We start from the raw sequence: 16,930 nt of genomic DNA, 5'->3' as shown, positions 1-16,930 counted from the left end.
AGACTAAGTTACAAACTGGTTTTAAGTCAAGAAATCCTATCCAATGTTGTATTTGTTAATATCCTTGTGAAGACAAGAGGTATAAGTACCTATGTGCTATATGGTTGTGAGTACAAACCAGTTTCTCCTAAATTGAGGTCTACAGTGAGAAAGGGAGGCATCTCCAGAGGGTTGTTCCTAGCACTTAAAATCCTTAATCCCTGCCCAGTCCTTTGCATTTTGTTTCATTAAAGGTCTTTAACTGGACAGAAAGGTAAGGAGAGCTGTGTAAATATATTTCCAGCTGATTTCTTCCTACCAACAACTGCAGCACCTTGTGATATTTTGCTAGGGATCTTGGATACAGTTTTGAAGAAAGCATATAAGTATTTACCAAGGCTTGATGCTCTCATTTAGTTCCACCTTGCCTTTCTGGTTAATATAAAAAGCTAACATAAACCCTAGCTGCTCAATCTATCACAAACCCTTGTAAAGAACACATAAATGGACACTTGCCTAAATTAAACAGCAACCACGTGGTGGTCTGCACTGAGTGAATGTGATGTGTTTATGAACAGCACTTTCTAAAATACACTCTACCTCTCCAACTTTTAATAATATTTAACATATCTCTCTTTCAACAAAAACTATTTAGGTAAAACAATACAAGAATAATCATCCTGTTCCAAACACTAATGAATCTTTCTGGGAGGTCACCACCATACAAGCAACATGTAGCCACAGCAATTATCCAGCTTGCAGCAGTGATGAAGAACTACATTCCTCACAAAACAGCTTCAGCTTATTAAGTCTTTGAACTATTTTTAAGACTTAAACAGCAGCAAGGAAGATACCAGTAAACAAATATCAACAAGAAATAGAGAACATGGATTGTGTGCACTGTCTGCCTTAGGGGTAAATGAAGGAGCTTCACAAGGTGCTCTGCATCTTCAGAGCTCTGCAGCTCCACTGGGCCTTTTGGCATGGTAATAGACATATTGAAGCCTCTGAACTTTTCCACTGGATTCAATGCAAACACACGTGTGTAATGAACTCTGCCTGATTGCATCTCCTGGGCAAACCTGTTTTTATAGGTGTTCATTTCCCACCGGAGTCATTTGAGTGCTGTTGCAGGTTTACAGTTTCCAGTCATCTCTATTTAAATTTCTCCTACATTCTACGCAAATTACTGCTCTATTACACTACCTCAGAATGATAAATATATAAAATGCATTCAAAATGTAATATGATACAGTATATAATAAAAAACAAAAAAACCTGAGTTTTCTTAAAAAGCAGCCTTTAAGGAGATCACCTTCCAAAACAACATTTCATATAGAGATTTCTGCTGAAGAAAGGTGTATTTCTCAATTATCTATATCTATACTTCCTTGCCAAACCTGAAATATAAAACAATCAGGTTTTGGAAATAAATCCAAGCCACTGGTCCACCCTGGGCTTCCTATTAAAATCCCAAATCCCTGATATTGTTTCAATGTAAGATTCATTTTTAAACAATTAGTAAATTATCTCTTAAACCCAGATACTTCAACTTTGTAGAAATTACAATCTCTAGTGTGTACATTTTTTGAAGACACAAGGAAAAAAATTTTCCCAAATTCTATCTGTAGTTTCCCATTTGATGGCTTCCAAGACACTACACAATCAGTTTCTTTTTCTGTCTTGAGAACATTTTATTTTGATGGCACTTTTATTTGTTCTTTTAAAATTTTAAACAGTGGCAATAAAACTAATTATTTTTAGTTTATTGAAGATTAAGAACCTCAGTTACTCAAATGCACGACATCTTAATTAGTTAGGCATGGAGAGCAGCAGCCTAAATAAAAATCTCACAGCTGAATGAACTCACATTTGGCATGCAAATAATTTTATATGTGACCAATATGGAAAACTACTCATAAATCAGAAAACTAAAATTATACAGCAATGCCCAGAAGAACACCACTAAGATTTTCATTTTATAAACCTCATTTACTGAGAATCTGTCTCTGTCAACCTTCTTGCATTTTCCAGTCTCTTTCCAAAGATGTCTCCATGAATACCATAAGCCATCAAAGCCCTGAAATAGCCATGCATAGATGTGATAGACCTTTTTGTAAGCACTAACTAAACCCAAAGTAGGAGTACACTATATACAAATACAAAGAATTATTATCTTGTTTTAAACCTCTGGAAAAACATCCTTTAATTCAGAAGAATTACTCATTTTATAGGGTTCTAAGGTGAGGCAGTCCATTTGAGCTTCAGCAGTGACATTGCTCTGACTCAATGCCAGTGCTTACAAAGCACTCATCTGTACCTCGGCTAGCTGCCCTAGGCTCCATGCACAATCAGCGAGAAATTTAGTCTTCCTAAAATAGATGTCTAGAATAGATCAGATTAATCACATCCTAGAGAAGCCAATTTGCATCCCCTGATTGTACAGAAGGACTACTGGGAAGGAGCTCAGCTGTGGACCTGCTCTGCCATGTGTGGCTCAAGTCAGGCAGAATGCATCCACCTCTAAATGCCTATCAGCTTTCACATGCCTTTCATTTGGAAATCTGATCCGTGTTTACTAAAATGAAAGTGAAAAAGAGCTTTCTCATTACAGTAATATTTAAATATTCTTAAAAAGTTGTTTAGTGACATATTCTACTCACATATATTTACTTGTGCTATTATTCTTTATTATTTTCATGTCATCTTTTAACAGCGCTTAACCAGTTTTGCTGAGAACAGAAGTGAGAGAAATATCTAGACTTGCATTTTCTGAAGAACCTATTAACTGGCACCACAGAGAGCCACAGTGGAGATCCCACAGAGCCTCCTCAGTTTCAGACTCACTCAGCATTCACAAGAGGCTGCTCTTAAAGCACCAGGGACAGGCAGGATTTGTGAACATACAATGACAGTTTCCTATTCCCATTTTCTCAACAGATGGTCTGAGTGAGTGCTTTTCTTAGTGCTTTGCAAGTACCAATAGCTGAGTCCTAATTTAGATGTGAATAGATTAAAACAAACTGTTTATCCTCAGTTAAGAAGCACATTTCTAAATGCTAATCTTCAAAATTGGTAAATGTAACATAACTTCATTAAAAATACATTCTCATTTCACTTTAACTTTGCCTTCCTCCTGTCACAGACTCATCATGGTCTTTTTCTCCATGCCTCAAAACATGAAAAATGTAACATATGTGATGTACAAATGAAAGATTTCATCCCACTCTCCTAAGAAAAGGGAGGACAGAAAGAAAGCATTTTGGCTCATAGCTGACACCCATGTATCAAGAACAGCGAACGTGACAGGCCACCACAAACACAGTGAAAATGATTTTAACAAACAGCAAGCCTATTCCCACAAGTCCCACAGATACTTGCACTGCCCTCAGTACCTTTGCTTTTCCTACCCTACCAACGCCAGTTCAGCCATAGCAATTTAATTCCAGCCCCAGAGTACACGGAATAATGCAGTTAAAGATCCCTTTAGCACCCCTCTGGATCCCACTACTGCTCTTCTACACCTGATTCAGATAAGCATCTTATGTCACAAATCTTATTACGATCTGCAATCATTCATATCTTTAATCAATGCCAAGTTGGTTGCCTTCTGTTTCACTTTGCCTTTGGTTTCATATGTCAAGTTACATTCTGTCTTTGAACGACAGTGATTGAAAGCAATCTGAAATGAAATCCCCTATATAATTTCTACCCATGGTCTTCTGATAAGAAAGGAGACCCAAACAAATTCCCATCAGCAAGATTCTCCATTAAAGGACTGAAAATCTCCATGACAGAGCATCTTGGTCTCATTTCTTACAATGGGGACACTTCCTTACCATTTGTCTTCTAAAGCAGTTTCTCAGGATACTTACTGACCCTATCTGAAACTCATCACAAATTAAAATTAACAACAGACACAGGTACTCAATGAAAGAGTAAGGCAAGGCTAAAAATGGATGGCAAAAGTCATATATAGAGCATAGGGTACCAGACATGGATCCAAAATATCTCCAGTGTAGGGCAGACTGCTGCTTAATAACAAACAAAAGCATAAACAATAACTAATATGGTTGTTTTGGGGTAGGATATTTTCAAGTGAAGTGTGCAGATGCCGCGCTCCCGCCCCGGTTCCCTTTTCTCTCAGCCCCGGCTAGCTCTCATCCTGGGGCGAGAGTGGGCGATGGAGGCACCCTCCGCCGCTCCCAGCTGGGGTTTGGAGAGTGCCTTTGTGGGTTCCAGGCAGCGCTAGCAAGCCTCGCGGTGGTAAATGAAGAGCGGATCCTGCTGGGTGCTAAGTCTGAGTTTATTGTAGCCCAACGGGGCCAAATATCCTAGAACGGTGCCAGCCAACAGGAACAAGCACAAGGTGCTTGCACTGGCTTATAAACTGAAAGGGAGGGGTATCCAACGACCAATGGGGATAGGGATAGGGGGTGGCTCCGGGATGGGGGGATATGGTGGGGTCCAATGGGGGAAGGATATGGGGGGAGCCCCAGGTCCTCGCCCAATCACCCGATGCCCTGAGTAGAAGCTTCTGGATGGATGGGAAGGGGCACCGAGTGACAGACAAGGCACCCGGGGGGGGTAAAATGCCTCTTTCAGGGTGATGGATAGATACTGGGAAGGCGGGAAGGGAGGACAAGGCGGGAAAACTGGGGATAAACCAAGTTGCACACGGGGGTACAAAGGAATAAACCAATACATAATACAGGGATAATAAAACATACAAATAATGCAACTCCACATGCAGACAAACCAGTTTAATGTTTTTCAAGTCCAGCAGATATATTGTCATCTTTGGACTTGCAGCAAGATTAAGGTCATTCTATGTTGCTAAGTGCCCTGTATGAGTAGATACTGATAGATGATCATTTGGAAAAGCAGCTATCAGTCACAGTTAATATATCATTCTAAATCTTCCCTTCAGACATGACTATTTTTAATCTGGAAAATAACACCAATCTGACCTAATATGTTAAAATCCTATAATAACTATATAGCAAAAGAGTGGTGCCACATTTTTTTATCCAGAATACACAGTTCTTGCTTTGAGAGATTCCGAAAATGGATGCACATATGAAGACTGTATGGTAGGAAAAACCCTCTGGGAAGATAAAGAAGCTAGGGCAACAGGAAACTACCCAAATGAATCCACTTGCTAGTCTAAATACACATTTTACAGTTATTTTGCTAGGTTATTTATGCTATTTCTCAGCCCTCACATTGAGCAGAAGGAACGCAGCCCTCTGATCCTTAAATTCAAAACCATGCAACTTTATGCTGACAAAATGTTTTATCATCCAGGACATAAAGTCTACCACTGTCAGAATTTTAATTCAGTGACATAATTCCATGGTGTGATCAGATAAAGAAAGGAAAATAATGGGATTTTCAAAAGCCCAGATTCTAGTAATCTTTGTTACTAGCAACAAGCTGGCAGACAAGCAGAATGTAATACAAGATAATGGCAGCAGACAATGAAAATCCTCAATTCTCTCCACTCAAAGGCCTCTCTGCTGGTGTTCAGTGTTTCCCAGCAGTCCTAGTATTAGGGTCCCAAGTCCCTGATCTTTCTGGTATTAGTGAATGACAAGAATTCACTTGCCTACAGGCAGACAAAGAGTTATTGCAGACAAGAATGTTAATTCTTAAGCACAGGAAGGAAGAGGCATCAGCTGGTTATAATGCCAAATTAAAAACTGAGTAAAATTATTGAATTCTCTATTGGGTTTACTACAGTATAAATAATAATTCCAGAAGAAAATGCACTTTACATACAAAATCAGCAACCAATGAACATTTATTTTTCCAGGTGGCCTTTATTAATTCTGTACTTAACAGTTTGAAATGGCATTTTTCCCTTCTGCTTTGGACAACTTCCACTGGTGTATGTGAAGTTTGCTCCTTACAAAAATCTCACCAGGAAGAAATTCTCACTTTAATACAGTAACAGTGGCAAAGGGAATTAAATATTTTCCTAGGTAGGCTGACTTCAGATGGTCCAACAACTACAATTTTGGAGAATTATGCCTCTAATAACAATTTCTTCAAACAAAAACCTTCTTGCCATGCCCTTTGTCTGCTTTTATGTAGTTACACCCTGGCAACTCTCATCACAAAGTGCAGTTGCTCAATATTACTTTTACATTACTGAACTATACAAAAATGCTCTTTATCACTGATTATAACAAAACAACCCCGTGAAGTGCTGTGGTACACACAGAGCCGTGCCTCATTCCACCCCTCCTAGAGCTGGTGAGAGCCCTCTGGAATGATACACATACTTTTGGTTGCTTCAGTGCACTGCGTGCAGCTGAACTGAATTATTATTATTATTAACTGAACTGAAGGATTATTTTGGCATGAACTGAACTGAGCTAGGCTGGTCAGCTCTTACAGCTGGTGAAGGCAATCAAAGAGAAGTGCAGGTGGGTGTGGAGGGTCTCAGCACATCAGGGAGAAAACCTGCACAGCTTTTCTCTGCAGGTTCACTGGGAGAAGGGCAGAGTCTGTAATTCACTAGAACACAGCAGAGCATTGAGGGCAGCACTCATGCAGGCAGGTGAGATGTTTGCTGCAGGCTGCTTGGCACAAGGGCAGGTGAGGTGACCCCTGCAAACAGTTCAAAGGTGCTGTGGCAAAAGGTCTTAGGGATGCAACACCTGGCATCGTGTCAGAAAGGTTTCCAGGGCAAGTAGATAAATGTTTGTTTATCCCAGAATTTAGGAGTGCTCCTAAACTCACTAGCATTGCAAGAGTTAAAAAAGAAGGCTTAAAAAGCAGAGGTGACAACCCAAATACATGGAGAAGATGCTAAAGGGTTTTTACATACTTCTCTCCCTTCCTTGCACTTCATTAGACGAGGTTGTGGGTTAGCACTGAAACCTCAGGAGTGCTGAGGCACTAGCAGGGCTGATGAGAGAGTGACCAGTGCATCAAAATCCTTACAACTTTATCATGCACTTCTTCCAAGCATTCAGGCAGCCTGTCACTTCTCTCCTTGCCTTTGCACCCTGAGCATCTGCCATTTCCAGTTCCTACTGCCTGTCCAATTTCATGTAGTCATTAGATTTTAATGAGTTATTAACATATAAAGAGCATATATAGAGTGCTTTATTAAGTCACTGATGACAACTTGCTAGAAGGGCTGTGCTTCTTTTGCTCTCTACACATGGCTCAAACTAGAGCTTGGGAAAGGGCACATTCCTGCTGTGCTGTCTCCTTTGGTCCTGGCTGAGGATGGGCCATCCAAGAGATGCCTCCTGGCCAACAACTACTCCACAATCACACCTTGGAAAGCAGCATCATTTCATGTACTTTTATTTTCAAGTTATTTACATGTAGGTCTTGCTCTGGGTTGTTCAGATCCTATCTCACAGAGGGAAACACTTTGACCTTAGTAGGAAACAGCCCTACCCCACAGCAATGTGCAGGGAAAGGCCTGGACTTGTTCACAAATACTTCTTCCAAGTTACCTCCCTGAAGCAGAAGAACTTAACTAGTGTCAAGGCAAAGACTGAGACTACTTAAAGCACATTCAAACCAAGTTAAGATTTGATCCCTATTTGCCAGAATATTTTTCTTTATTTGGTTGTTTTTCTTTAAAGCTGGCAGAAAACCCAAGAACAGCTGGGTTTTTGTAAGAGCTGGTATGTCAGGAAACCTAGCCCAAATGACCCCAAGCCTTGAAGATGGATTTCACCCTATGCGCCCATAAAGTACAATAAACTTCAGGGCAATCTGAGTTTGCACTTATATCCTAGAGTCTGTGGGTGTGCTGACCATTAACCAGACTGGAATCCCAAAGGCAAGAACAGCAGAGCAAGTTCCATAATGCTTTAAAAGATGTTACTGTGGTAGAAAAAAAAAAATCTGAAGGATTTAAAAAGGGTTGAAGAAGTCTAGAAATCCCTAAACATCATACATCTTCAAGGCAACTTTTGCTTTCCTTTGAACCTAATCAGTATTTTAGTGCTTCTTTGGGACAGTCAGTCATTTGGGCCTTCTACACACACATCTACTTGCCCTTGGGTTGTAGAGAGCTTTTGTTTACAGACAAGCCTTCACTACAACTTATTTTTTATACTCAGACCACTTTTAAAAGTTACATAGTTGGACTATAAGCAAGACAGAAAAATGAGAGAACAGGAAACAATGAGGTCAAAGGGGGGATAGCTCTCAGCAAGATTTTCCACGTATGCAAAATCCAGACTCAGTGTTTTGCAAACAACAATAAAGAGGAAGATCCAAAGAGATGTGAAGGAAATTGCTGGGTTGAGAGCCTGTGAGGCTCAGTCATTGCAGACAGACAGGAACAGTAGTCAGCTGGAGACTAATGGAAACTTGAGTCAGACTAAAATTAACTGCTGCATTTTGGAGCTTCTTGAATACAGTTTGCTCCAGATTAGCTTTGGAATAATGCTCAGGATGTGGCTGCCACAAGGGGAAAGGTGTCTTGATGGCCACAAGCTGCAGCAGTAGAGGCCAGTGCATGCTGAGTTGCACTCAATCCCACTGCCCTTGCCACTGACAAAAATTAAACAAGACTGGTCCCAAAACCAACTCCTGAGGAACAGCACTCATCATTCATTTCCTTAAAGTCTAGTGCTCACATAAACACTTTTCTAGGCTCCAGGGAAAGACCAAGAAGCTGAAAAAAGCAAACCAAGGATAGCAGAAAGTCCCAGAGAAGATGAAAAGTTCACAAGCCACAGGAACAGACAAATTTTCCCAGAGAGGGAACAACTCTTCCTTTCCCCAGAGGACACTTGTTTTGTTTATCTGAGGTTTTTGGTTTGTGCTTTCAGCTGTCTGCATGTTTGGGGGCTTGTTTTCATTAATTTCTGAAGTGAGAGATTTTTAGATATTTTGATTTGGGTATGTTTTTCAAGGTCTCCAAGTGTTGTTTTTTTTTTTCTTTTAAATTGAACCTTACTTGCTAAATATCCCCTTTTTCAGCAGAAATAGCTAACTTTGGAAATAGGATTGTTTTCATAACCAGGTGGGGTCCCACCCATCTGCACTCAGCATTATTCATACTGGCCCTCATCCAGAATTTTCCCCAAGACTCCTCAGGGTGGATTTCATTCCTGTTAAGCTCAAAACAAAATGCTGTGACCTGACCTAGCCCCTTGTCTCCTCTCAGCTCTCCTGGTTCTTCCTGAAGGACCCACCATGCACCCATCATTCCCAATCTATGGAGACTCACAGCTTTTCATGGTGCTAATGACAAACACATGGTGCAGACACAGGGATCAGGCAAGGAGAAGAGTTCTGTATATTCTCAGCTTTTCACTCTGAATACTTTTTCCGCCCTCCAAGAACCAGATCTTTCAATTTTCCAAAGGGTATTCTTTTGATAATGCTGTGTATCAACAGAGCTTAGACTCACTGAGCTTCCTAACGTTTTCAGATATTTACTTTCTTCAGCCTGAGCTCTTACAGCCAGTGACAAATCCAGTATTTCACTCTGTTCCCTAGCATGGACTGCATTACACAAATAAATCCCACTCTCCAAGGGGCAGTTTCTTTCTGTTTGATCTATGCTAAGATGCAGCATCAGAGCAACCCCTCTGCAGCTCAGCTGCCAACCATCACTGCCCTGGTGGCACTCAGCAGCCCTGCTCCTTAACTCATCCCTCTGCCTCTTGCATTATCTCTCCTGTTTTTGACTCCTGCCATTTTATTACTTCCTCATTACTGCCCACCTTGTTTTCAGGACAGTAGCCATGTCTTTTTGTTTGGTCTGACCTGCAGCAGGCAGCCAGCTGGTTTGCTGCATCTCCTAAAGCAGGAGCCCCCAAACAGTGACACAGGACTCAGCATCTCAGACCAATTCCTTCTGGCAGCTTTCCCTCTCCTCCTCATCCTGCTGCTGAAATGGGACTGCTCATGGCTTTGGACTCTTAAAACCTCTCGACCAAGTGTTTGTGCAGCGTGGTGCCTGGCTGCTAGAACCAGAAGATGGAGAACAGGCAGGAGAGTTTTGGGCAGGCTCCTTGCCCCCCAGGTTTGCTGGTCTGTGGGGCAGGGACTGAGCCCTGCCCAGTGCAGCAGCTGGGGCTACAAAGGCTGCCAAACTGGCACAGCACACACTGGGGAAAAACACAAAAGTAATTATTTCTATAACTAGCTAGTCAGTTCATGTGATTTCCTTTTTCCTGACAGAATAGCTAACCTTTTCCTAAATGTATTTCACATTTTATGCGCATTTTCCTTGCACCTGCTCATTTCATATGGCATTTCAAACTTCCTTGCCCAGATCTGGTACCAAGATGACTTCTGCCAAGAACTGGCTGGTTAAAAACCACAGAAATTACAGATCACACCCTGCTGTTGGCCATCAACATTAGCAGTTTGAAGCTCAAGGCCTTAATCTTTTATGCAAAAGTACAACAGTACATTTATTTATTTATTTATTTATTAGCAATTAGCCATTTTTCTCAGAAAACCTGTGTGACAAAGGCAGCTCTAACGTGTCACCTATACATATACACACTCTTTATTTATCTATATACATCTACATTTTCATTTGTATATATCACATACACACAAAAACACATCACCATGAAGGCAGCTAGAATTACACACACAGTAACAATTCTGCTTGTCCTCATTGCTGCTTGCTCTTCCATCTACCTGTCAGCAAAGTCTGTGCCTGCAAGCAAGTCAGGCATGAGGTGACAACCTGTCAGACTGTCACTGTACACTGTCACCAGGGAGTGAAAGCAAGAAAGTTTTATCTGTTGCAGATGGCAAGAAAAGGAATTTGAAAACAGCAGTGAACTTGGTACAACAATGAAAAAATGTAAGAACACGAAATGTTTTAAATTTTAGTAAAACTCCATAATCAGACCAAGGTAAATAAGGAAAACCAACCAACCAACCAGAAAATAAATCAGCTACTTACAGGGTGCTAATAATGTTTTGCATGCTGAAAAGGGAGATGCTGCAGCTCATCAGCTGACCTTGGCTGCTACATTATGAACTTGCCTCTAGAAGAGACCTAGAGTAGTCTCCAAAGGCACACGTGATCCCACCAAAAAAAAAAAAAAATATATATATAGCAAACCACTTAATCTGAGAAAGCTATGTTATTTCATATAAGAATCAGAGAAGTCTGAAAACACTTATTTATTCTGTAACGTTTACCTGTGTAGAAAACATCTGAATTAATCTAACTGCATAAATTCCTTTGTGAATATAATGCTGGGGATTGGAATGGGACTGAAGAGCATCGCCTGAGAAACGCTAAAGATGTAATTACTTGTGAATGAGTTGCCAATGCCAACTGAAATGTAGTGAAAAACTCTTCCACTGCTTTACAATCATCATCTTTTCTTACTCAGCCCAACAGCACACAGCAAAACCAGAAATCTGCCTACAAAGCTGGCACATATGGGAAAAGCTCACTCCTGGCTGTTTTATTTTAAACAAACCCTACAGTAGCTCCCATTGTTTGTTTGTTTTTCCCCCCAGACTAGACAGCATGTGGCTTATGAGCCACACTGATAGATGTGATAAAGCTTTTGCCAGATCTGATTGATGATGGCACTAGGAAGTGCTGTGAAGGTCACAGTGTAATTCTCCCTTTGCAGCTGCTCCTGGCAAAAAATGGTAGTGGAAAATGAAATCTGGATCTGCTAATTGCTAATAACAGGGAAATTCCGTCCTTACCTAGCCTCTTCCTCTCTTCCAATTTCTAAGAGGAATGCCATAAGCATGTGTAACTGATGAGAGACCAGATAAGTTTCAAAGACATACTTAAAGATCCTTTAATGGACCAAAAACATATCTATCCACAGCAACTGGCCAAATATTGAGCTTTTATACTTTGAAGACAGTGCAGAGTGGTTTCGCATGAAAGCTACGTATGAAAGAACTTTTACTATTTGCTCTTCTGGAAAACTGAGATAACATACCACTACATATTCCCTGTGAAGGACTGCTATCTCTGATAATGTGAATATATGAACTAAGCTCCTTTCCCAAAAGTCTATTCATTTTAAATTAACAAGACAAGCATGCTCACTAGAAGTGGCCACTAGCAAGCCAAAGCATCCATCAGTCAAGTGGGACACCAAAATCCTCTTTTTCATAGATGTTGAGATGTCATGAGGACACTGATAAGAGACTTTGGGGAATTCACAAGCATGATATAATGACAGTCCCCTAATGAATAATATATATCCAGTGTAACTCATAGCAATTACCTCACATATAGTGTTGTATTTCTTGGGGGTAAGATGTTGTTATCTTTGAGACATCAGCTACATTACAGATTAAATTTGAAACCACTTGTGTACACTTTTCTGGCACTCACTATTAATGGATGGAAATATTTTTATACAGCATTTTGTCCTCACAAAGATTTTGGCACAAATAAGGCCATTACCAACATCTGTCTTAGAGCAAGATAGTCTTTATCACTCAGCTCAAAACTACATAATGGCAGAGAGATGTTGGCAGCAGAAATCCCCCAGACAGTTAAAAAATCCCACCAGTATACCACCATAAAAGGAATAATACATTGATTTTTCCCCTTTTTAAGTTGAAGAAAGAGATTTAGAAAAGACAGGCCTATCAGTTTGCTCCTTTTACTGCCAAACATACGCCATCAATTTTTTAAACATCAATACATGTAAAGAGCAATATCTATACAAGATCCAACTGATTAAAAAAAAAAAAAAATCCTCTTAGGAGGTTCTTTCCTAGATTTCTTGATGAACACTGGCAAAATATACAAGATATATTGATTTATCCTATTTACAGACTCCTGTATTCTCCAAGACATACTGTAAGAAAGGTAACCACCAGCAGCTCATTTGGACATTACTGTGTTAAGGGTGCTCAGCACCTTTGGCAGTCAAATCTTACTATGCACACTAATTCATGACTGACTTTTTGCTAGGATGGAAAAGGGGAAACTGATGGCAGTTTTGCCATTCAGGTTTTAAATTGCTTGCCATATCTCTGGAAAATAGAGATTATGTCTCAAAAGTCTGTTACCTACTATGAGATATCCCTCATTGCACAAACCCAAGTTATGTTCCTGCAATACTATTCATTACCATGACTCACAGCAGCCTGCCTTTTATGGCCTGGACAGACAAGAGTAAACTTCTGATCACAGAGTATCACAGAATGGTTTGGGTTTGGAGGGACCTTAAAGATCATCTAGCAGAGTCAGAGCAATTGAATCTGCACATGGTGTTTTAGAGCACTGATGCAGTCACTACAAAAGGCAGACCTGCATGTGTGCACAGACAGGTGGGTGCAGTGCGTGGGTGCTGTGTTGGGGTGACCCCTGAACTCTGAGCTCAGGGTCACCCCCGTGCCATTGCAGCTACGTGTCTTCCTACCTGCTCATCCTCTGTTGTCACACTGTTCTCTGTTGTCACACTGTGTGGCTTCATGCAGACACTCCCCTAAAAGGTATCTGGTATGGTCTTGAAAACTTAAATTGCTCTAAGGTCAGCTTGGGGTGCTTCACAGTAGAAAAACTAATTCCTGAAACTAATTCCTCCTAGACAATCCTTATAGATGGAGTACATTCAAGATCTGGCTTTTTCAGTCCTTCACTAAAAGCTCAGAGTTCACAGTACCTGCAGTCCTCCAGCTGACTTCCACATTTCTATTACTTCTGTTGGGTTTGACTATTAAGAATTGAACTGTGAGCCTAAGAACACTTTACATTAGAAGTATATTTATCTGGAAACATACATACATAATAATATGTAGCACAGTCACCCGTCCAGCCCAGACAGTCAGTTTCTGTACCAGATGAAACACTATTTGTCAATGAAGTGATGAGTCAGGGAAGTCAGAACCATACCAGTAGCTAGGTGTCATTCACATCTAATACCAGTTGAACTGCTCAGCTGGAAGGGATGCATTTTTTTTTTTAAATGCCACAGTATGCTTTACTGTGACTAACCCATAACAGCATAGAGTGGAGTAAACTGTACAGGAGGTTGGAGGTGCAAGCCCTTGCATCCCACCCTCCCACCTCAGCAGGAGATCTGCAAATGAATATAAAGCACATCCCTTTCTCCTCCTCCTCCTCTTCCTCCTCAGGAAACAAAGAGCACAGCTTTGAACAAAGCAGTTAACCAGGCAGGCTCCTGGATACCACACTCCCACTGACTGACCTATCAGACACAAAACTTTTGAAAATGCATGGAAATAAAATCAGTCGACTCCACATAGCATCAACCAGCCCTGAACTGCTGTCTCTTTGTCCTGAGGCTATGTCACAAGGGAGACTGCAGCAAGCAGCAGGGCAATACAATTCCTGGTCTTACAGCAAGTTGTCTTTGCAGCACTGAAAGGAATAGCACAATTCGTCATACATGTACCAAATACAACTTGTCCCACTGAGATTTCAATATTTGCTTTTGGGTTTTATGTCTCAGACAGTATCTCTTCAACTCTGAGAACTTCAGGAGAGAAAAAGGGAAATCATCCTTCACTAAGCTTGTAAAATTTTAAAATAGTGTAAGTGGTTGATCTATTGAAGTCTTGCATTTTACCCCATCCTTGTTGGCACTGCTTCAATACTTCAGTTTCAACCTCACAGACCTCCCAAATCACTTCATCTAAAAATCTACCCAAGACACAGGAACACAACACAATACTGACTTTTGAACACAAATTTCCTAGGAAACACCAAACAGTGCCACATATCACCAAAGACAGTGAGTATCTGCTCATTGTTCTGTTTGCCGGCTTGTCACTGCAATCACTGGCTGACACACAAAGAAAACTGTAGATCTTTCTTTTTGAAATCCATTTCAAATTCTTCTTAAACCATATGGGGCCCTATAGCCCCAGAAAGGTGGGATGCTCTCCCTCTGTCTCTAATGTAGCATTTGCTCTTATTTTACGCCACTTCTAAAAGGAAAAATGGTTTGTTCAACACAAGAAAGTAATTGTTCAGCTCTTCCCATGGAAACCACCAGGAGGCATAAGGGATAATGGAAAGGCACCAAGTGCCCATATCGGAGAGCACTGATGGATAGATCCATCTGGCTGCCAAGCTGCTCCCTTGTGCCCCTGCACCGGCCATTCTCAGAAAGGCACACAAAAAAAGGTTCATAATACTATTATTTTCATGAACGGAAAAGAGTGGCCCTGTAACACTTGGAGCAAGCAGTAGCAGAGCACCTGCAAGGGTGAGACACTAGCTATGGAATAATCATTAATCGTTATGGATACCGCTGAGAACGGAACCAAGCCGTGTCATGACATTTTTTTCCCTATGGAACAAAACAAAGAACTGCACAAAGAACAGCAGAATCTGTCGCCTTAAGAAGCCCTGGACTGAAGTACATTATTTAATTGAATCTCTCTGGCTTTGAGATTTATCATTTCATAGTTGGATCTCAGCCGCAAACTTCAGTAATACAATAAACAGAACAGGCAGAGGCACACCAAGTGTTTGCATCAAAATGATCATAAAGGATCCAGAGGGGAAATGAGAGAAATACTTTCTGTTTTCTCACATGCACCTTATCTTGCCTTCCAGAGTGTGCATTTACTCAGCTGCACTATCCTTTAGGGCAGGTGAATGCCTGGGTTGCCGAGGGATGCCTGCCTGAATCCACTCACCTCCTGCCACTCTAGAGCTTTTAGGTTATGGAGCGACTCCTGGTTTTGGCTGTTTATCTGGCTCTTTTGCCGCCCATTATTTTCCTACCGCCTAAATCTTTGGCAAGTTTCCTCTAAGCCCTCCACATATCCCGCGCGTAGGACCAACAAACTCGAGTATCCAAAAAGCCTCTCAGTGGAAGGAATCGAACCACGTCGCTGTGACCTGTCCCCCCCAGCCTCCAATGGCAGCTGCTCCTCAGCTCGAACCTCCGCTCAACAGGAAATCAAGGAGCGGGCCGGCCCGGGAAGCCAGCGGGATGGATCTGGAAAGATGGTTCTGTTCGCCTCTGCCCTGAGTGACTCCAGGACTGGAACATGATGCAATCTCCCGGCTGTGATGGAACAGATCGAATGGCCAAGCCCGCGGGGAGACCACCTCAGCCCACCCCCCAAGGCAGAAAAGCAGGGAGCCCGCAGCGGTGCGAGGCGGCAGCGCGGCCGCCGGGCCGGTGCCGCTCCCGGGAAGGGATGCGAGTTTCGGGAAGGGATGCGAGTTTCGGGAAGGGATGCGAGTTTCGGGATGGCGGACGGAGCGCAGCGCTCCGCAGGACCGCGGCCGGGCTCCTGCCCTCCCAAAGCCGGGCAGGGGCCGCCACCGCCCGATGATCGGGTTCCCTCCCAGCTCTTTCCCTTGTGCTGCTCCCGCCCAAGAAAACGAGCGAGACGGTTTTTTTTTCCTAATTCTTTTTCAGCTTTTTTTTTTTTTTTTTTCCCAGTAAGCCACAGCTCTGCTAGCACGGGGCTGCCTGGAGCAGCGTCTGAAAAAGCCCATTTCAGAATCCAGCCCTTCCCCTCCCTGTTCTTGCCTCCTGCGCTCCCTCTCGGCCCGCGGGGCTCGGCAGGGATGCTGCCCGGGGCCGGAGCCCTCCTACCTTTGCGGCCGTCCTGCGGCGGCTGCCGGCACAAAGCGGCCGAGCGCGGCTCCTCCCGCGGCTCCGCCCGCAGCCCCGCTCTGCCGCCCCGCTCTGCCGCCGAGCCAGCGCCGGCCGGGGACGGCGGGAGGGGACAGCGGGGAGGGGACAGAGGGGAGGGGACGGCGAGGAGGGGACAGAGGGGAGGGGACGGCGGGCGGCACAGGCGGGGCCGGAGCAGCCGCCCGCTCCCACCGCCCCCAGCCCGGGCCCGCCCCGCGGGGAGGGGACGGCGCCGAGGCGGAGCCAGCGGAACAAAGGCGGGGCAGCGCTGCAGCCCCCGGGCAGCGCTGCAGCCCCCGGGCAGGTGAGCCGGAGTGCTCCTCGCGAGGCAGATGCTGGCAGATCAAACCTGGGCTGCTTGCCCCGGAGTAAAGCCTCCCGGG

At 42.9% G+C, this 16,930-nt stretch overlaps 1 protein-coding gene across 3 annotated transcripts in view; it reads right to left on the bottom strand.

Annotated features, from left to right (window-relative positions):
• AFAP1 (actin filament associated protein 1) overlaps window positions 1-16,600 on the bottom strand; it is a 111,091-nt gene extending 94,491 nt beyond the window's left edge. For 2 of the 3 annotated variants that reach the window (XM_021550755.3, XM_021550756.3), the window contains exon 1: window positions 16,506-16,600. The gene's annotated coding sequence lies outside the window, so the exon portion shown is untranslated. Of the gene's footprint in view, window positions 1-10,891; window positions 11,010-16,505 lie in introns of those variants that run through there. The other variant, XM_085578519.1, reaches the window with a different exon arrangement.
• Window positions 16,601-16,930: the final 330 nt, after the last annotated feature.

The sequence above is a fragment of the Lonchura striata genome, chromosome 4 (assembly GCF_050655825.1).
Source record: "Lonchura striata isolate lonStrDom1 chromosome 4, ASM5065582v1, whole genome shotgun sequence".
In the NCBI taxonomy this organism is placed as follows: domain Eukaryota; kingdom Metazoa; phylum Chordata; class Aves; order Passeriformes; family Estrildidae; genus Lonchura; species Lonchura striata.
Note: the sequence above shows the minus strand (reverse complement) of the source record. Positions and strands in the feature narration are given on the sequence as shown.